We start from the raw sequence: 22190 nt of genomic DNA on the forward strand, positions 1-22190 counted from the left end.
GCACAGCAGACACAAGGGGGTGAGTCCAAGCATTATCTACTCTGTTGTTGCGCAGTGGAGGTGTCTGGGTGGGGGAGGAGGGCTGTGGGTCCCCCTAGGCCAGGGCGATATCTGTAGGCTGGGCACCCCCGTAAGCCCCTGTGTCCCCAGCCACCACCCTCAGTAGTGTGTCAGTACAGCCATCCCTGGGCCGTGTCATCCATGGGTGCAGTTGTCAACTCTAGGCGTGTAGGGCATGTTCCACGGAATGCGTAGCGGACCCCAAGTGCGCAACTTAGTGCAGGGGGCATCTGTGTCTGTCATGTCCGCTAACTGTACCGGAGATCCATGTAATCAATATCCCTTTATTTCTCTCTCCCCCCCCCTTTTTGTTTGTCTTTCTGTGCTTGTGTGCATCAGCATCATCAGGCGGAGGAGAAGTGGCATCGGGGCAGGAGGGAGCTGCATCTCACATGGCCCAGGAGGGCCATGCCACAGAGTCAGACTGGACCAGTGAGACGGAGGGCGAGGGGAGCTCCACGACGGGGACGACTGGAGCCTGCAGCGACACGGACACGTCCTCGGAAGGGGGCTCCCTTGCGGGGGTGGCACCATCCGTGCCCCCCGCCATTACAGGTACAGCCGCCACCCAGCGCACCATCTCCGCCCTCCCAGCAGCCCCTCAGCGTTCGCCCCGTGCCCGCTCTGCCAGGAAGCCGGGCATCTCCTTCGCCCCAGGCACCTCAGGCCCTGCACCTGTTACCCCCGCTGCCCTCAGTGAGGAGGTCATTGACCTCCTCCGAACGCTCATTGTTGGGCAGACTACCCTTTTGAATGCCATCCAGGGGGTGGAGAGGGAGGTTCATCGCAGCAATGCGTACCTGTAGGGCATTCATTCGGGTCAGGCTGCCCATCAGCGATCGTTCCAGGCTCTGGCCTCAGCACTGACGGCAGCCATTGTCCCTGTCTCCTGCCTGCCTCTACTAACTCCCTCCTCCCAGTCTCCTGTTCCTCTGCCTGTCCCACCCACACCATCAGACCAGCCTGCACACACCTCAACACCCAAGAGAAGCTCATCCAAACATAAGCACCACAGATCACGCAGACATTCACACATGCAACATTCCGATGCAGACATGCCAACAGTCACTACCACCTCTGTGACCCCCACCTCCTCGTCTCCCTCCTCCCTCCCTGTGACGTCTACACTCACACCTCCATTCACCTCACCATCAGCCAGTGTTTCCATCACCAGCACACCCTCCACTCCAGTCCGCACACGTGCAGTCACCACCCCCACTGCCATTTACACGTCCCCTGTGTCCTCTCCCACTGTGTCTGTCACCCCCTCTTCCACACCACACAAACGCAGCCACCCACCCACCCAACAGCCATCCACCTCACGACAGCCTATCCCTCCTGCACCTGCACCCAAAGACAGCAAACGTGACTCACCTACAACCACATCCTCTCCCTCCACTCCCATTCCCACTGTACCTACCACTCTCCATTGTCCCAAGAAGCTCTTCCTCGCCACTACTAACTTCTTTCCTGACCCTGAGCCCCCCCCTCCTTCTCGTCGGGGTAAGAAGAGCACCTCAGCCACCACCAGCCCTGCAGCCCCCTTGACAAGGGTGCAGGGGTATTGGAGCCCGCCAGCCCGCATGTCTGGATCTTCGCCCAGCAGCAAGGGGACAGCCAGCCCACCCCCTGGGAAGAGGAGCAGAAGGCGGAAGGGGCGCCGCAGGCTCCCGCCTTCTACATCCCCCCCGGACACCACCCAGAGACAGTCACCAGCCACAGCTCCAAAGGGAGGAAAGGGCCACAGGCCGACGACTAAGGAGGGCAAGGGCAGCAAGTTGGAGAGGTCAGGCAGCAGGCCTGCTGCCCAGGAGGAGCCCACAACCCCCATAGCCGCTGCCCCGGGAGGAACCGGCACAGCTGCCCCGGGAGAGCCCACCAGCCCCATAGCCGCTGCCCAGGGAGGACCCAGCCCAGCTGGCCAGGAGGGCCCCACCACCCACAGCCCAGGTGGGCAGTGAAGGAGCACCATCCCCGCTGCCCAGGAGGGCACCACCAGGCATTTAGCAGTTGCCCATAGACCGTCCGCCGTCTCAAGAACCGCTGAACTGGGCCCTTCAAGGCAAGAACCGCTGAACTGGGCCCTTCAAGGCAAGAACCGCTGAACTGGGCCCTTCAAGGCAAGAACCGCTGAACTGGGCCCCGCCGTCTCAAGAACCGCTGAACTGGGCCCTTCAAGGCAAGAACCGCTGAACTGGGCCCTTCAAGGCAAGAACCGCTGAACTGGGCCCCGCCGTCTCAAGAACCGCTGAACTGGGCCCTTCAAGGCAAGAACCGCTGAACTGGGCCCTTCAAGGCAAGAACCGCTGAACTGGGCCCCGCCGTCTCAAGAACCGCTGAACTGGGCCCTTCAAGGCAAGAACCGCTGAACTGGGCCCTTCAAGGCAAGAACCGCTGAACTGGGCCCCGCCGTCTCAAGAACCGCTGAACTGGGCCCCGCCGTCTCAAGAACCGCAGAACTGGGCCCTTCAGGGCAAGAACCGCTGGCCCTTTGGCAGACGTGCCAGGGCAGGATCTATCTCGGGCAGGGCTGCAGGATGTCCTCTGGCCAACTTGCCTCCTCCAGTGGCAGTGGGGTCTGTTATGGACTGTATGGACTGTGGCTTTGCTCTCCCCAGGATGGCCCAGTGGGCAGGCCACCCACTGTATGGACTGTGGCTTTGCTCTCCCCAGGATGGCCCAGTGGGCAGGCCACCCACTGTATGGACTGTATGGACTGTGGCTTTGCTCTCCCCAGGATGGCCCAGTGGGCAGGCCACCCACTGTATGGACTGTGGCTTTGCTCTCCCCAGGATGGCCCAGTGGGCAGGCCACCCACTGTATGGACTGTATGGACTGTGGCTTTGCTCTCCCCAGGATGGCCCAGTGGGCAGGCCACCCACTGTATGGACTGTTTGGACTGTGGCTTTGCTCTCCCCAGGATGGCCCAGTGGGCAGGCCACCCACTGTATGGACTGTATGGACTGTGGCTTTGCTCTCCCCAGGATGGCCCAGTGGTCATGGAGTCCCCTCGTGGATCTGGCGTCGTGTACTCAAGTGGCTGAGGTGCCCCCCCTTCCCTTCCCCCTGAGGTGCCTGTCCTATTTTCTTTCTGATGCCCCTGCAGTGTTCTCTCCGTGGAGTTCTTGTCGTGGGACTGGGCCTTGCCCCTTTGCACAGGACCCCTGTGATCCACGGACAGTGGTTGGACTACATTTAGTAGCTGTATATATTTTGTACATAGTTTATTTATTTTTTGGGATTAATGGCGTACATATTTCAATATATCTGCCCGTTTATGATCTCTTCTTTTGGTCTTTGCATTATTTCGGAGGGGGGTGGTTTGTGGGTTGTGACAGTGATCTGTGGGAATGCATTGATGTGTGTGTTGTAGTGGGTGTGGGTGGGTGGGTGTGTGCCGGTAATCTTTTCCCTCCCCTGTGTCGTAGGTGCAGTACTCACCGATGTCTTCCGCGCCGCCGGGCGTGCTCCTGGTATATGAGGAGGAATAGGAGTGCGGGGATGACCTGTAACTCTGGCTCCATACTGCCGGAATCTCGCGTGGAGTGCGTAGAGGTGAGCGTTTTCCCGTTCGTAGTCTGTTTCCGCCGTGTTCTTATCGGCGGTGCTCCCGCCCCGGAAAAGGTGGCAGATTGGTGGGTCGTAATAGGGTGGGCGGTACTTTGTCTGCCGCCGGGCTGTTGGCGGGAACCGCCGCGCTGTTTGTTTGTACCGCTGTGGCGGTCGGAGTGTTAAGTTGGCGGGCTGTGTTGGCGGTTCCCGCCAGGGTCAGAATGCCATTTTTAATACCGCCGGTCTGTTCGCGGTCCGACCGCCGCCTCTCCGCCGACCGCCAAGGTCAGAATGAGGGCCAGTGTCTTGATGTCGGCAAAGTGTCCAGAAGCAGTTCGTGCAAAAGCTGGAGCCGTGATTGTAGGTGGAGAACTGGTGGGTGTTTCTTGTGGTGGTTCAGAATAAATGACGCCATCCGTCTGTGTTGAAGTTGTGTCAAATCGATCAATTATTTCTGTATTGTTTGATGTCAGTGGGACCAATGCAAGATCATTTTCCACCCTCCCCAAGCTCAGAGAGGTATCAGTTTTGCTGCTTACAACTTGTAAAGGAACCTCTTGACCAGTAGTGAGAGGAATTCAGGAACTACTGGCTGTTCCTCTTGGTCTGCTGTGCAGGATCAGCCACATGGTGTAACTTGACATTGTCAATAGATACAAAGCAGTTTTCTTTAGCACCAGCCGACAGTGGTAGAATGACAATTCTGCTACCGTGTATACCCAAAACTGGGACCGATGCATGATAAGAAGGACCAAACTCATTTTTCACAGCAACCTTTTCACATACTAGATCCCCAACTTTAGGAATCCAGCCTGTAGGTGTTACAGGTACATCCTTAATTCCTGTGGAGGCAGCACTTGCAGAAGCGTTGTCGTCACGGAACTGTTGCAATTCCTGTAAGACAGTGACACGTTAATTTCTGTCAAAGGGTGTTTCTGCCACCTCCACGCCAGGACCATCAAGATCTGGAACATATATTTGAGTTCTGAACAGGCACTCATATGAAGTACGACCCTCCCTGGGACCTTCTAGACAGAATGTTAAGTGCTCTCTGGGATCCATACAGGTGATTAAGCCAACTACGACCCCTACCTAAGACTCTGGCTGTTAAGGACTGCTTTAAGTCACAGTTTAGTAGCTCCACAACACTATTTTCCTCGAGATGAAATGGTGACTAGTAATGGAGTTGGACCCCTAATGAAGCCATGGTGTCCCTGAAAGACCTTGAGGCGAAAGCAGGGCCCTGGTCTGAGTGGAAAGCCGCAAATGCATATGTACTGATAATGACTCGCAAATCTTTAATAGCAGTCTGATTGTCAGCTGAGCATTGTTGCCACACCCAAAGAAATCTGGAGCAAGAGTAAACGGTGACTAAAACGTATATGTATGCATTATCTGGTGTTAGGGGACCACAATGGTCCAAGTACACACATTGTAATGGTTTGTTTGAAATAAGGAGAGGTGTCTGCGGCGGGCGTTTAACAGTGGAAACTTTAATTTGTTGGCACATGTCACAACAAAGGACATACTGCTTGGCCTCTTTGTACAGACCTGGCCACTAATAACATGCTTGTAACAATGATATTGTAGCCGCCACACCAGCATGGGCAGATGCTACCCTCTCATGCGCTGCTTTAATCAACTTTGATCTTGTGTCTTTGTTGGGAATTTCTCGAACCCCTACGCCTGGTATCTTAACCTCAGCATTTAGGCAGCCTCCCATTCGGTAGGAATATTTAGTAGAAAATGCTTCGGATATGGTGTGCCTTCAGCTGTGGCTTTCACAGCAGCCCATATGTAATCATTCGGTTTCGCACCTAAGCGGGTTACAGCAGCAATCGTTGCCGTGGCCACTGCTGACTTTGCAGCTTCATCAGCCAGTGTATTCCCAGCAACTTGTATTCCAATGCGCTGGTGTCCAAGTGTATGTACAACATGGACATTTGGTAGCATTTCCTTCAGATCTGCTACTTTCCCCCACAGAAGTCTGTGTTTAATGGTGTTGCCTTTAGAATCACTGAAACCATTCTGGTGCCAGTAATGCAGGTATTCATTAAACAACTGGACACAGTAGTACAAATCACAAACAATAAGGTGGTCATTACAACCCTGGCGGTAGGTGTTAAAGTGGCGGTAAAACCGCCAACAGGCCGACGGAAAAAAAATGGAATCACGACCGTGGCGGAAACCGCCAACATAGACAGCCACTTTAACACTCCGACCGCCATGGCTGTACTAACAAACACCGCAGCAGTAACTGCCAACAGACAGGCGGAAGACAATGTACCGCCCACATTATTACAAGCCACCAATCCGCCAACTTTTGCGGGGCGGATACACCGCGAACAAAAACACAGCGGAAACAGGACTTGGAAGGGAAAACGGTCATCTCTACACATCTCACGAGGAACCAGAACGCCATGGAACCGGAACTTCAGATTCATCCAGCCCTTATCTTCCTGCTCCTCTACCAGGAGCACGAGCACCGGCGGCGAAGACCACGGTGAGTACTGCACCTACAACACAGGGGAGGGAAAAAACAGTGACACACACAGGCAATACGCAACAACCCCACCCCCACCCTCACCATCGACAACACACACACTAATACATCATGATACATCACAGTTACACCCCCAAGCCCTCCCTGGAAGAATGCAAGGACAAAAGGAAATGAGTCGAATGATTGTAATATATACGAAGACAGTAATCAAAAATATATACATATATTAAGATAGTCACACTATAAACAAATATATACACCAAGAATACAAGTCCAAGGTATTCCACTATCATAGTCCGTGGACCACTGGGCCTAAAAGGCATGGGCGAAGCCCACACTTAATACCCGAACAAGACGGAGAGAACACTGCTGGGGTATCAGATAGAAATAAAACAGGCACCTCAGGGGGAAGGAAAGGGGGGGAGCACCTCAGCCGGATGAGTGCATGACGCCAGATCCACGATGGGGCTCCATGCCCACTGTTCAATCCTGGGGAGTGCAAAGCCACAGTCTCTCAAGTCTCTACAGTGGGTGGGTTGCCCACTGCTATATCCTGGGGAGTGCAAAGCCACAGTCTCTCAAGTCTCTACAGTGGGTGGTTTGCCAACTGCTATATCCTGGGGAGTGCAAAGCCACAGTCTCTCAAGTCTCTACAATGGGTGGTTTGCCCACTGCTATATCCTGGGGAGTGCAAAGCCACAGTCTCTAAAGTCTCTACAGTGGGTGGTTTGCCCACTGTTCAATCCTGGGGAGTGCAAAGCCACAGTCTCTCAAGTGGATAACATTCTCCACTGGTTCTGGAGGGGGCTTTGTGCCCAGAGTGCTTCATCCTGTCAAGGACTGAGGTAGTGGATGTATCTCTCCACTGGTTCTGGAGGGGGCTTTGTGCCCAGAGTGCTTCATCCTGCCAAGGACTGGGGTAGTGGATGCTGTTCTCCACTGGTTCTGGAGGGGGCTTTGTGCCCAGAGTGCTTCATCCTGCCTGGTGCGGCCTCAGTAGCGTCGGAATCATTGGCGCTCACTGGCCTGGGTGCTGCTGGCGGCGGTGTCCTGGGCAGCGGTGCTGCTGCCAGCGGTGTCCTGGGCAGAGCGGTGCTGCTGGCGGCGGTGTCCTGGGCAGCGGGGCTGGTGGCGGCGGTGTCCTGGGCAGCGGGGCTGGTGGCGGCGGTGTCCTGGGCAGCAGTCCTGCTGGTGGCGGTGTCCTGGTGGCAGTGCTGCTGGTGGCGGTGTCCTGGGCAGCGGGGCTGGTGGCAGTCTTGTCCGCCGTGCAGATCTTCCCAGACAGGCCGGTTTTACTGTGCCCCTTACCCACCTTGGATGGTGGCGCAGCTGTCTCCACACCCCCAACTGTACCCCTGAGAGCGGCTTTGGTGGCTCATTTCTTTCCCCTCTCCCACCGGGCACTGGCCAACGTTTTATGCTTTACAGGTGGGGGACTGTCCGTGCTCTGGCTCCTTGCCACACTGGCTGCCCTGCTGCCTGGCGCACTCCAGAAGCCGGTTACTACTGGCACCACTGGTCCCGCAGATGTTGTGGCTGAGGTGCTGGGTTGGGACCTGGAGAGTCGTACCTAGGAAACTGAAGGGGTGGGGGAGGTGAGGGAAAGAGGTCAAGGTTGGACAGGAAAAGTTTCTTAGGAACCGGGACGGGTAGATGGAGGGGGTTTGGGAGTGGAGGAAGAGGTAGTGGTTGTAGGAGGTGTACGTTTGGTGACTTTGGGTGAAGGTGCATGGGCTGGAAGCTGTCATGAGGTGAATGGCTGTTGGGTGGGTGTGTGGCTGCATTTGTGTACCTTGGGAGGTGGGCTCACAGACACACTGGGAGAGGACACAGGGGACGTATAAATGGTAGTGGGGGTGGTGACTGCACGTGAGTGGGGTGTGGTGGTGGGTGTGCTGGTGATGGAGGTAGTGGCTGAGGATGTAGTGCATGCAGGTGTGAGTGGGGACGAGACAGGGAGGGAGGAGGGAGACGAGGTGGAGAGGAACACAGTGGAGGCAGTGGATGTTGGTGTGTCTGCATGTGTCTGATGCTTGCGTGAGTGCCTGTGGGATTTGTGGTGCTTATGTTTGCCAGAGCTTCCCTTTGTGTTGAGGTGTGTGCATGCTGGTCTGATGGTGTGCTTGGGATAGGCTGAGGTACAGGGGTTTGGGTCTGGGTGGAGGAAGTTGGAGGGGGAGGCTAGAGACGGGGACAATGGCTGCCACCAGTGCTGAGGCCAGAGTCTGAAAAGCTCGCTGATGGGCTGCCTGACCAGAGTGACTGCCCTCCAGGTATGCATTGGTTTGTTGCAACTGCCTCTCTACACCCTGGATGGCATTCAAAATGGTAGACTGTCCAACAGTGAGGGACCTGAGGTGGTCAATGGCCTCCTCACTGAGGGCAGCAGGGGTGACAGGGGCAGGGACTGAGGTGCCTGGGGCGAAGGAGATGCCCACCGTCCTGGGTGAGCGGGCACAGGGCAAACGCTGAGGGGCTGCTGGGAGGGCGGTGCTGGTAGGGGGGTGTAGGCTGTACCTGTAGATGCGAGGGGGCACAGATGGGCCCGCCACCGCTAGGGAGCTCCCATCAGAGGAGGAGTCCGTATCGATGGTGTCAGCTCCTGTCCCCGCCGTGGAGCTCCCCTCGCCCTCCCTCCCACTGGTAAATTCAGACTCCATAGTGTCGCCCTCCAGGGCCATGAGGGATGCAGCACCCTCCTGCTCCAGTGCCACTGCTCCTCCGCCTGATGATGCTAATGCACACAAGAACAGGGAGACCACAAAAAGGGGAGGAAGAAAAATAAAGATATGTTGAGTGCATGCAATACCGCTACCATTGGCAGACACTACAGACACAGAAGTCCCCTGCACTACGCCGCGCACTTGGAGTTCCCTATTCAATCCCAGGGACATGGGTTACAAGGCTCTGCCCGATTGCTGCACATATGGATATCATAGGAGCCTGACTAGGTGTAGTTGGCACTGTACACAGGTGGGGTGGGGTGCCACAGGGCCTGCCTTAAGAAGGGTCCTTACCTACTAAACTCGCCCTGGCCTAGGGGAACCCACAGCCCACCTCCCCCCCCCAGACACCGCCAATGCGCGCTGAATCAGCAGAATGAGAGTGTACTCACCCCCTTGTTGCTGCTGTGATGCCCTCAAGCGCCCATCCAACTCCAGATAAGCCACCGCAAGGATCCGGAACATCAGGGGGGTCATGGTGCGAGAGGCACCCCTCCTACGTTGGGAGGCCATCCCCAGCTGGGCCTCCCCCGTCTTCTTGCTCCAGCGGCGAATGTCCTCCGATCTTTTCTGGCAGTGAGTGCTCTGTCTGTGGTAGACCCCCAGGGTCCGGACTTCCTTGGCGATGGCACGCCAAATGTCCTTCTTCTGGTGGGCGCTGACCTACAGGAATAGTACAGGGGAAAAAGAGAAGTTATTACCGTCCGCACCGTTACAGTCATTGGCCCGCATCCCTACCCTTGCCATGACGCACATGCACTCAACGTCGTTTCATGCAGGCCTCATTCTCACCCCCCCATACCACTCCACACAGGCATTGCCCCTACAGTATGCTCACAGTGTACTTACCTGTTTGTCTGGAGGACCGTAGAGTAGCGTGTACTGGGGAGGACCCCATCCACGAGTTTCTCCAACTCCTCCATGCTGAAGGCAGGGGCCCTTTCCCCAGACACATGAGCCATTGTCTCTTCCAGACTGAGGTCACAGCAGCACTTACAGTGTAGGTCCTTTCCTGTCGAAGATCAGGTATCAGGTGATTGAACAGAGAGAAAATGGCGGTCACGTCCGCGGCGGTGCGTACCGTCACCACCGGCGTACATCATCATTGGCTCCTGGGACCCATAGGGTCCAATGTTAAACAATGCAGTATTGTGCCGCAGGCTTCTACCGCCTACCGCAACTGTGTACAACGCCAGCGCAGTTACTTCATATCCCATTGTCCCACTTTACAGGTCAGTCAGCCACCATTTCATGGGCCCACATTGCATTATTTTGGACTGCGTCACACATATCTAGGCCTTGCCTAAACACTCATACAGGCATATGTCGATTTGCTAATATTTCTGAGTATGCTGTGTTTACGTACCTCAGAGTTGGTTGACTCTCTGCTCGCTGTTCTCCTCCATAGGCACCGTCCGCTGGGGCATGTGAGGAGATGGCGGCATCCTCCGGTGTACAGACCGCTGGTGGACCTGTCGACAATGGAGGAGCGACATGTGATCATCACCTACAGACTGGACCGTGCCACAATCCAGGAACTGTGTGCCCAGTTGGAGCCAGACCTGATGTCAGCTATCCGCCATCCCACAGGAATCCCCCCTCAAGTGCAGGTGCTGTCAGTACTCTATTTCCTAGCAAGTGGGTCATTTCAAACTACAGTGGCCATAGTATCAGGGATGTCCCAGCCTATGTTTTCCAATGTGTTGTCCAGAGTGTTGTCTGCCCTGCTGAAACACATGTGCAGCTACATCGTTTTCCCTCAGGTGGAGGATTTGCCTACAGTGAAAGGTGATTTCTATGCCCTGGGACATATCCCCAACATCATAGGTGCCATTGATGGGACACATGTGGCCTTGGTCCCTCTCGCAGGAGTGAACAGGTGTACAGAAACCGGAAGAGTTACCATTCGATGAATGTGCAGATGGTGTGTTTGGCAGACCAGTACATCTCCCATGTGAACGCCAAATTCCCTGTCTCAGTGCATGACGCTTACACTTTGAGAAATAGCAGCATCCCTTGTGTGATGGGGCAACTCCAGAGGCACCATGTGTGGCTATTAGGTGAGCACATGGACCCTATACAGTGTGACTAGGTGTCTGGGTCTGGGGTTGTCCCTAATGGTTAGTGTGTGTCTAACAGTTGTCCCACGCCATTTGCAGGTGACTCTGGCTACCCCAACCTGTCATGGCTACTGACCCCAGTGAGGAATCCCAAGACAAGGGCAGAGTAACGCTACAATGAGGCCCATGGGTGAACTAGGAGGGTTATAGAGAGGACCTTCGGCCTTCTGAACTCCAGGTTCCGGTGCCTCCATATGACAGGTGGTTCCCTTTTCTACTCACCGAAGAAGGTGTGCCAGATCATCGTGGCCTGCTGTATGCTTCACAACTTGGCTTTGCGATGACAGGTGCCTTTTCTGCAAGAGGATGGTCCAGATGGAGGTGTTGTGGCAGCTGTGGAGCCTGTGGACAGTGAAGACGAGGAAGCTGAAGAAGAGGACATAGACAACAGGAACACAGTGATCCTGCAATACTTCCAGTGAGACACAGGTAAGAAGACAACACAGCCAGCTACATCTGATTTAATTATGCTACCTCTCATCTGTCTGTCATTTTCACCCAGTGTATGGTCACTGAGTTGTCACCTTCCCCTACGATTTCACAGATGTGGGTCCCACTGTGTGACATCTGCTTTGTTTCCGCTTGGACTAGCACTATGTGACATAGGTATGTTGACATTACATTTGATATAGCATTTTGCCACTGTTATTGCAAATACACATTTTTGAAAGCACAGATTGACTCCAGATTGTTTTTTGATTTAAGGGTGTTTATTTAAGTGCTCAATAGTGGAGGGGGTTGTAAAATGGTCAGAGGTGATGGTGGAGGAATGTCCATGGCAGAGTCCAGTCTATTAGTCTCACAGGTGCATTGTCCAAAGGGGCATAGGAAGTGGAGCTGGGGCAGTTTTAGTACGGACAGGGTGACAAAGTGGGACAGAAGGATGACAATCAGGGTGGGCTCATTTCTTGGCGGGGGTCTTGGCATTGTCTTTGTCCTGGATCTCAGGGACCGTTTGCGGGGTAGTTCTCCATCTGCAGGGGGTGGGGTGCTGGTGTGGTGGTCCTGTGGTGGTGGCTCCTGTCCACTAGCGCCGGCGGAGGTGGTGGGCAGTTCATCGTCCAGGCTAGTGTCAGGGGCCCCTTGTTGTGCCACAGTGTCTCTCCTGGTGTTGAAAAGTTCCTTCAGCACCCCTTCAATGGTGCCCAGGGTGGAATTGATGGATTTGAGTTCCTCCCTGAAGCCCAAATACTGTTCCTCCTGCAGCCGCTGGGTCTCCTGAAACTTGGCCAGTACCATTGCCATTGTCTCCTGGGAATGGTGGTAGGCTCCCATGATGTTGGAGAGGGCCTCGTGGAGAGTGGGTTTCCTGGGCCTGTCCTCCCCTGTAGCACAGCAGCCCTCCCAGTTCCCCTGTGTTCCTGGGCCTCTGTCCCCTGAACCGTGTGCCCACTACCACTGCCCCCAGGTCCCTGGTATTGTTGGGGTGGTGGGTTAGCCTGGGTTCCCTGTAGTGGTGGACACACTGCTGATTGACGTGTCCTGGGGACAGAGGTATGGGCCCGCTGGGTGGGTGCTGCGCTGGTGTTTCCAGAGGGGGCAAGCACTGTAGTGGCCTGTGCCAGTGTGAGGGGAACCGACTGTCCCGAGGTCCCAGATGGGCCGGGCTGGTCATCTAGATCCAGTTGGACAGAGCTGCTGTCATCACTGTGGGCCTCTTCTGTGGGTGGAGTGGACATATCAGGACCCTCCTGTCCGGTGACGCTGGTTAGGGGTCCTGCAGGGGTGTAAAGGCATGATTATTGCATCTGTGTGTGCCATGGTGTGCAATGGGTGGGTGACTGTGTACCCCAGTGCTTGCATTCCTGTGTAGGACCTTGTGTGAAAATGGTTTAGGGGGGTGTATGGGTATGTGTAGTGGCCATGCATTGGTGATGGATGTCCATGCTTTAGTGTTACATGCAGAGCTTGAGTTTGGGATGTGTGGTTTGTGATATTGGGACATATGTGAGGAGTTGGAGTGATGGTGGTGCGGGCGAGAGTGGAGGTATGTGATAGCATGCAGGTGGGTGGGTGATGTAATAGTTAAGATTTGACTTACCAGAGTCCATTCCTCCAGCTACTCCTGCGAGGCCCTCAGGATGCAGTATACCCAAGACTTGCTCCTCCCATGTTGTTAGTTGTGGGGGAGGAGGTGGGGGTCCGTCGCCAGTCCTCTGAACCGCAATGTGGTGTCTTGAGACCACGAAACGCACCTTCCCCCGTAGGTCGTTCCACCTCTTCCTGATGTCATCCCTAGTTCTTGGGTACTGTCCCACTGCGTTGACCCTGTCCACGATTCTTTGCCATAGCTTCATCTTCCTAGCTATGGTGGTGTGCTGCACCTATAATCCGAATAGCTGTGGTTCTACCCGGATGATTTCCTTCACCATGACCCTGAGCTCCTCCTCAGAAAACCTGGGGTGTCTTTGCAGTGCCATGGGGTGGTGTGGGTGATGTGTGGGGTGGTGTGTGTTGTGATGTGTGGGGTGATATTTAGAGGTGTGTTGTGTGAGGTGTTTGGATGTTGTGTGAGTGATGGTGTTGAGTGCCTGTGGATGCTAGTTTGTAGATGGTGGTGTCTCTCTCTGGCCCTCAGTTGCAATTGTGGTCGTAAGGGTTTGTGGGTGATGTGGGTGTGTGTTTTATATTGTATTGGATGTGTCGGAGTGGTGTGTGTATGTGTATCAGGTGTGTGTATTTGGAATTGTCCAATGTGGTAGTGTTTTGTATATGTGTGTGTATTTTGAGCGCGGCGGTGTACCGCCAATGGAATACCGCGGTTGAAAGACCGCTGCGTGGATTCGTGGGTCATGATGGTGTGGGCGTATTCCTGTTGCCGTGACGGTGGAGGTTTTTTTATCGCCAGTTTATCACTGACCTTTGGTGTGGCGGACTTGTGTGGGTGTCTGGATTTTGGCGGATTCCGAGCTCTGGGTCATAATGACCGTGGCGGGATTCCGCGGCCGCTGCTGTGTGTTGGCAGTCTTCTGCACGGCGGTAAGCGGCTTTTACCGCCAATGTTGTAATGACTCCCTAAGTGTTAACTGTGCAGGATCCGTATGTTCCAGTACCATCACCAGAGCCTTTAGCTCTGCTAGTTGTGCTGTGCACTCCCCTAGGGTTTGCGTGAATATTTGCTGGGGACAAAATGTATTATCCTCCATGTAGCCACTTACTACTGCGCAAGCAGCGGAGTATTGATGCTCTGTGCCAATTGCAGGTTGCCCTGAGCCATTGGTGTACATTACTCTTTGATACTGATCAATAGGCAGTGTGTTTGCTGGAACTGGGTATTTTAGTTCATATTGCAAGAATTCTTGAGTTTGTAATATTGGGTAAAACATTTAGTGTACATCAGTGGCTTTCAAGGGTGTTGCCCATTGAATCCAACGTGGATGTAATGCTTTTGCGTTTGGAACGTTAGCTATGGTGACAGCCTCAAGGGCCGGAATTGGAGAGACAATAATAATGCGTTTGCCTTGGGCGAGAGGTCTTTCTTTAATGACAGCCATCTGTACAGTATTGACAATTTTCTCAGTGGGAGCTTAAGCGTTGTTCTGCTGCTGAGTACAAATGTGATTGGTATGGTATCTGGGCTGTCTCACCTTCATTAAAGGTTACATAGGTGAAACCAATGGCACCAGCAATTACTCTTATGACCAAATGTGTTTTGTTGTCCCTTGTAAATAAGTGTCCAAAATTGACTTGAAAACTCAGGACGTATTAAATCATATAAAGGTGTTATGCGTGATGCATGATCAGTAATGTAAGTTCTGCCAACATTTAGGAAACACAATAGAGGTTGGAGTATTTTAATGGTATTTCAAGGTTGTAAGCCAAACTCGTCAAATCCTACAAAAATGCAGGCTACCCGTCTTAAATGTTGCAGTAATTCATCATCTGTGAGATGGATATTGTTAGAAATGGGTCTTTGGTTGGCAGTCAGGTTATCCCCTGTCCAAGCAAGGACACTCACTCTAGTCAGGGTAAAGGAGAATCACCCTCAGCTAACCCCCGCTCACCCCCTTGGTAACCTGGCACGAGCAGCAGGCCTAACTTCAGAGTCTAGGTGGAAAGTATTTGTACCAACACACACAGTAACTCAGTGAAAAGACTACAAAATGACACAACACAGGTTTAGAAAAATAGGAAATATTTATCTAAACAAAACAAGACCAGAATTGAAAAAAATCCAACATACACAAGTCACGTTATTAATTTTAAAAGCAAGGGTCTTCAATCATTTTGTAAACATTAGGAACACTGTTAAATTGAAAAGTACCTGGGTCGTGTCAAAATAACATGCACGGGCGACTGTGCGTCAAAAAAGATTAGCGATGCATCGATTTCTCACCCGCAAGCGAGACCATGCGTTGTTTCTCCTTCTCGGGTCGGCGTGCGTCATTTTTTCTCTCCACAGGAGAGTAATGCATCGATCCGGGCAAGCACTCGGGTCCGGGCAGGCTTGCGTTGTTTTTCCTCGGCCAGCAAGTTTTGCGTCGAAGATCCTGCTACACGGTATCAGCAAAACCTTGCAATGTGGGTTTGCCACGTTATCAGCCTCCATCAGCGGGTGTTGCACGTTGTTTATCCAGCGGCATTCGTCGATCTTCCAGCTGCAATGCCATTGGAGCGTCGGTTTCTGCTGCGAAGCCGGAGGTGTGTTTTTTTTCAGTTGAGTCTCAGAATGTACGGCAAAATTTTCCCCGCACGGCGGTCTGTGCATGGATTTTCAGTCGTGATCTGCCAGCTTCACCTTCCAAAGCCTCAGGAACTGGATAGGGCACCACTTGGCAGGGCGACAGGAGTCTTAGCAGAGAGTCCAGGTGCTGGCAGGAGAAGTCTTTGATGGCCCTGAGACTTCAAAACCAGGAGGCATGCGCAGGACAATCCCTTGGAGATTTCTTCTCAAGCAGGAATGCACAACAACGTCCAGTCTTTGTCCCCTTGCACAGGCAGAAGCAGAAACTGTAGGATATCTTCACAAAGCACAGTTACAGGCAGGGCAGCACTTCTCTTTAGCTCTTCAGCTCTTCTTCAGGCGGAGGTTCCTCTTCATCTCCAGAAGTGATCTAAAGTCTGTGGTTTTGGGTGCCCTTCTTATACTTATTTTGGCCTTTGAAGTAGGCCAACTTCAAAGAACAGTCTCTCTTGATAATGAAATCCTGCCTTGCCCAGGCCAGGCCCCAGGCACACACCAGGGGGTTGGAGACTCCATTGTGTGAGGGCAGGCACAGCCCTTTAAGGTGTAAGTGACCACTCCTCCCCTCCTTCCTAGCACAGATGGCTCATCAGGATATGCAGGCTACACCCCAGCTCCCTTTGTGTCACTGTCTAGAGAGAGGTGCAAGCAGCTCAGTTGTCAAACTGACCCAGACAGGGAATCCACAAACAGGCAGAGTCACAGAATGGATTAAGCAAGAAAATGCCCACTTTCTACAAGTGGCATTTTCAAACAGACAATCTCAAAACCAACTTTACTTAAAGATGTATTTTAAAATTGTGAGATCAGAGACCCCAAACTCCACATGTCTATCTGCTCCCAAAGGGAATCTACGATGTAATCCTTTTTAAAGGTAATCCCCATGTTAACCTATGAGAGAGATAGGCCTTGCAACAGTGAAAACGGTATTTGGCAGTATTTCACTGTCAGGACATATAAAACACAATAGTATATGTCCTACCTTAAACATACACTGCACTCTGCCCATGGGGCTACGTAGGGCCTACCATAGGAGTGTCTTACATGTAAGAAGAGGGAAGGTTTAGGCCTGGCAAGTGGGTACACTTGCCAAGTCGAATTGGCAGTTAAAATCTACACACACAGACACTGCAGTGACAGGTCTGAGCCATATTTACAGGGCTACTAAGGTGGGCGGCACAACCAGTGCTGCAGGCCCACTACTAGCATTTGATTTACAGGCCCTGGGCACCTCTAGTGCATTGTACTATGGACTTACTAGTAAATCAAATATGCCAATCATGGAAAGCCAATTACACATTTTATACAGGAGCACTTGCACTTTAGCACTGGATAGTAGTGTTAAAGTGCCTAGAGTAACAAAAACAGCAAAAACAGAGTCCAGCACACATCAACAACCTGGGAAACAGAGGCAAAAACTTAGGAGAGACCACACAAAGGATCAAAAGTCTAGCTGGTATCATTTACATAGGACAATGCTTCAGAGTCAATGATGTGTAATATTGAAGTCACACGAACAGCGAACATTCCTGGAGTGTTTTTGTACCCCTGGGGTAAACAACAGAATTTGTTCTGGGAGCCTAGTGCACTGAAACTTGTTAAGTCTCTACTCTCAGGTGCTATATTTTGGCAGAAAAAAACATTGGAGATGTCCAGTGTTGTTTTATATTTTTTGCACATTATGCTGTTCATGAGTGCTGTGCTATGTGAAATTTGTATAGCAGATGTGCGTGTGTGAATGTTTAAATGTCTGCAGTCTAAGACTTTTTTGTATGAATGGTCTGGTTTAGCTACTGGGAATAGAGGATTGTTCATAGCTGAGACACAGGGTTCAATTACACCCTTGAACTCGAACTGTGAGGATTTCCCTCACGGGTGCTTTAGCATCATGTTTTATTGGATATTGGGGTTGAGGTTGAGGTTGATTTGTAATTGGAGTTACATGGTAGGAGAAATCTTTGTCCCATCCTACGTGGTTGCGATATAACGCAGGTGCCTGCGCCAATGCCCAATCGATGGCGTAGGATTCTGCGAGCTCCTCGGGAACAAGGGGCAAAAAAGAAGGTTTAATAACATCTTCCCCATATGGGCATGTACGGACAAATTCAGGTGGCCAATCTTGTTCCTCCAACAAAATATCATATATGTTTAACACGCGATCCCAAAAGATAGCGTCTATTGTGTGTTCAATGTCTCCTTCTAACTATAACGTAGCTTTGTACACAGTGTCAGGTGTGGAAACACGCATGTCCGCAGTTTCTTCTTGTAGGAAGTCTTCAGTTGCTTTCACCTCCAGATGCTCTAGAAGATTCTGGTGAACTATTGTGACCTCTGCCGCGCTGTCTGGTAGCGCTAGTGCCCACTCCTTGTTCTTCAAGAGAGCCCTCTTCTTGAGTGGCATGTAGAACTGCAACTGCTACCACCTTTTTCTTTTTAAATTGGTGTTTTTGTTGAGGCTTCGCTTCCTTTCTAACAGAAGCCTCAGTTGAGCTTTGTGATTCCTGTCACAGTTTCACATGCTTAGTTTGTTGCTCTGACCACCCACCTCTCTCACTGCGATTTTCCAATGAATCCTGAAAGGAACAAGATTGGCGTGTATCAGTATATTGATTGTTGGACCTGGACCTTGTGGCAGGTTCATCCCCTGACTTTTTTTTTCTCTCCTCCTATTTTTTCTGACCTCTCGCTGTTGGCTCTAGGACTCTGAGCACTTTATCACTGCTGATCAGTGCTAAAGTGCAGGTGCTCTCCCATCTAAAGTTGGTATAATTGGCTCATACCTAATTGGCATATTTAATTTACCTATAGGTACCTTGTACAGTGGTATCTCTATACCCAGGGCATGTAAATTAAATGCTACTAGTGGGCATGCAGCTCTGCTTGTGTCACCCACTGAAGTAGCCTTTCAAACCTGTCTCAGGCCTGCAAGTGCAGGGCCTGTGTGCTCAGTTTTCTGCCATAGGGACCTGACATCTAAATTTACTTGCCAGGCCCAGAACTCCCCTTTTACTACATGTAAGTCAACCCTCAGGTAGGCACTAGCTAGCCCTATGGGCAGGGTACTATGTATGTAGAAGGCAGGACATGTGCCAGGTTGCGTGGCCTGTCCTGGTAGTGACAAACAGTCTAACTTGGTGTCTCACTGCTGTGAGTGCTGCATTCTCATAGGATTGCATTAGAAATCCCCTGCCTTGTATGTAGGGGGTATTGTCTGATTTATGAAGGGTAGCTTAGGCATGTTTGGTATGGTTGTAATGGATGAGAAATGCTGCTGACTGGTGTAATTGGATTTTTTATTACTATTACAGAAATGCCACTTCTAGAAAGTGAGCATTTCTCTGTGCTTATGACACTAGTGTTTTGCAGCTTGACTCAATCCACGTATGGGCAGAGTGACAGTTAGGCTTTGTGCATACTTTTCAGACAGCCTGTACACAGGATGGTGGAGGTGTCACAGAGGTGCATCTGCATGCTGAATAGTCTGCCGGGACTGATAGAAGGGAGAGGCGGGGCACACCTGCATTTGTAGAGGCTGTGCCCTGGCCTCACACAATAGGGTAATTTACCCCCAACTGATGTTTGGAGCCTGTGCTGGAGGAGAGAGGGGGCACTCCCAGAACCAGTTGTAACTGGTTGGAACCTCCTCTCCTCTTCCTTTGTAACAAACTGTAAAAATGAGTATAAGTACAAGGGAAATTTCCCCATAATTTGGAGACACTTTGGAACTTACTTGAAACTGGACACAGAGTGCTCCAGGAACTCACCAGGAACCGCCATGGACTGCTGCTGCTGTGCTGACCTGTGACCTGCTTGGTCACTGTAAGGAAATGCCACTTGCTGACATGCTTTTGTGCTGGCCTGTTGCTGGGCCCTTTTATGTGTGTGCCTTTTCCCTTGACATTGTTCCCCAGGGGCAGGGTGCTGTGGCCACTGACACCTGCAACAACCAGAAGCTCATGAGAAACGATTCTGAATCAGGACGCTAGCGCTCGAGGAGCGCTCATCTATTGAGTTAAAGAGCTCTCTGAAAGCGTTTGTTGCCGCAAGAAATCACCACTGCGACGAGGGCTCATGGGAGGGCCCTAGCGCTTTGAAAAGCACGTCGCTGTGCCCCGTTTCACTGCTGCAGCCAGGGCTCTCTAATTATCTGAGCGTGTCAGAGATGCACTGCTTCTCTGCCCCCGGGGTATGAGGAAAATCTAAAGAAAGGAACTCTGAGCAAGCGTGCTCCTATTGGTGCCCCCGAGGTTCACTCAGAGGAGCGCCCCGGGGCACCAGTTGGCCCAGAAGTAGGCCTATTCATCACTACAGCCGTGTCAGGTCAGGTTACAACTGGGCACACAGCTCTGTCATTGTGGCCCTTTCGAGTCTATAGGCGAGTATAATGTGCCTGTCCTTCAGTGTTGCCAAGTCCACCAGGGGTCTGTACACAGGGGTATGTCTCCATCTCGTATTCATCCGCAGCGGTAGGTATGTAAGGGACACAAGAGTGAGGAGGCCATCACAAACTGAACATTGGAGCCACAACAGTAGTTTGCATTCTGGAAACATTTAATGGGTCAGTGTGATTTGTCCAGTATGCCCCTATTTCTCCTGTGATGCAGCATGATTCCATAGGGCTGCCCCCCCTCCATGAAAGTGCGTCTGCCTCTCCTGTGTGGAGGGACAAGTGGAAGTGAGGTCATTCCACTGACATTGTGCGCTATGGCGGGAGGCGGTCGGGAACCGCCCTGCAAATCCTCATTGGTTAATATTGGGCCCTAAGTGTTACAGTGACCAATGGTGATCTACGCTGATTCTTCACTTGCTACCTGACCTTCCATGGGAGAGGACCTACACTGCATGTGCTGCTGTGACCTGTGTCTGGAACCTACCATGGCCCGTGTGACCGGGTAAAAGGCCCCAGCCTTCACTTCGGAGGAGTTGGAGAGACTGGTGGATGGGGTCCTACCAAGTACAGACTGCTGTATGGGCCTCCAGACCAACAGATGAGTACACTATGTGCATGATGCATGTGGCATGAATGCATGGAGGTGTGTGTGACAGCTCTGTGTAAAGGGGGAGAGATGTCCTCCTGGCTGGGTACACTTTGGGTGCTGGGCTATGTGTGTTCCAATATTGCTATAAACGGGAATGGTGGGCATATGTGTAACTGGCTAGACTGTTTGTCTAATGTTTTTTTTCCTGTCTGTATTGCCTCTGCAGGTCAGCACCCATCAAAAGAAGGGTATATGGCATGCCATCACCAAGGACGTGCAGACCCTGGGGGTCTATGGCAGACGAAGCACCCACTGTCGCAAACGTGAGAGGACCTGAGACGGAGGCCCAGCTGGGGATGGCCTCCCAACGAGGAAGGGGTGCAGTCGGACCCCGATGGCCCGCATACTGGCGGTGACCTATCCAGAACTGGATGGGCGCTTGAGGGCATCTGGTAGCCACAAGGGGGTGAGTGCAGTGGCTATCATTATAACACACGGCTGGTGGGGTGGTATCCAGGTGGTGGATGTATGTTAGTGGGTGCCCCTAGGCCAGGCCTGACATAGCAGCGTATGTCCTCTGGTGACTAGGGTTCAGAAGGGATAATCCTACCTACCTAGCTTGTAAGCATCCACTACTGGTCAGGGCTGTGTTGGTCCCAGGTGTGCTGCAGTTGGCGATGTGTGCCCCTCCTCATGCCTTGGTGGCTAGCAATATCAGTGGTGGTGCAATGCATAGTGCATAAGCCTGTTTCTTGTGTGTGAGGGTGCTGTGTATGCCAACAGTGGTGCAGCCATTGACCCAGTGTATCCTTTGTCTCTCTCCCCCTTTCTTGTTTTGTCATCCTGTCCTTATGTGTATTAGCATCATCTGGTGGAGGAGCAGAGGCACTGGGGACGGAGGGAGCTGCATCCCACAGGACCCAAGAGGCAGAGTCCACTGACGCTGAGGGCACCAGTGGGACAAAGAGCAAGGGGAGCACCACGGCAGAGACTGGAGGTGACAATTCAGACTCAGATACCTGCTCCGATGGAAGCTCCCTGGTAGTGGTGGACACTTCTATGACCATCCCATCTACAGGTAGAGCCGCCATCCCCGTACCAGCAACGCCCTCCAAGCAGCCCTTCAGATAGTTGCCCGTGCCCGCTCACCCAGGATGGTGGGTATCTCCTTCGTCCCAGGCACCTCCGGCCTTCCCCAGTGAGCCCTGCTGCCCTGAGTGAGGAGGCTATTGACCTCGTGAGATCCTTCTCTGTAGGGCAGTCAACCATTGTGAATGCCATACAGGGGCTGGCAGCCCAGATGCAACAATCTAATGCATTCCTGGAGGGCATTCACACTGGATTGGAGACGCAACAGAGATCGATCCAGGCTCTGGCCTCCTCTCTGATGGCAGCCATTGTCTCTGTTTCTACCATTCCCCCTTCAACTACCACTTACCAGTCCCATTCCCCTCAACCCCAACCAATCCCAATCACAAAGCCAGACGAGCATGCACACAGGACAATACCCAAGAGTGTCACAGTACCACACTTCATCCCACAGGCATTCACACAAACACCATCCAGATT

The sequence above is a fragment of the Pleurodeles waltl genome, chromosome 2_1 (assembly GCF_031143425.1).
Source record: "Pleurodeles waltl isolate 20211129_DDA chromosome 2_1, aPleWal1.hap1.20221129, whole genome shotgun sequence".
Classification (NCBI taxonomy): domain Eukaryota; kingdom Metazoa; phylum Chordata; class Amphibia; order Caudata; family Salamandridae; genus Pleurodeles; species Pleurodeles waltl.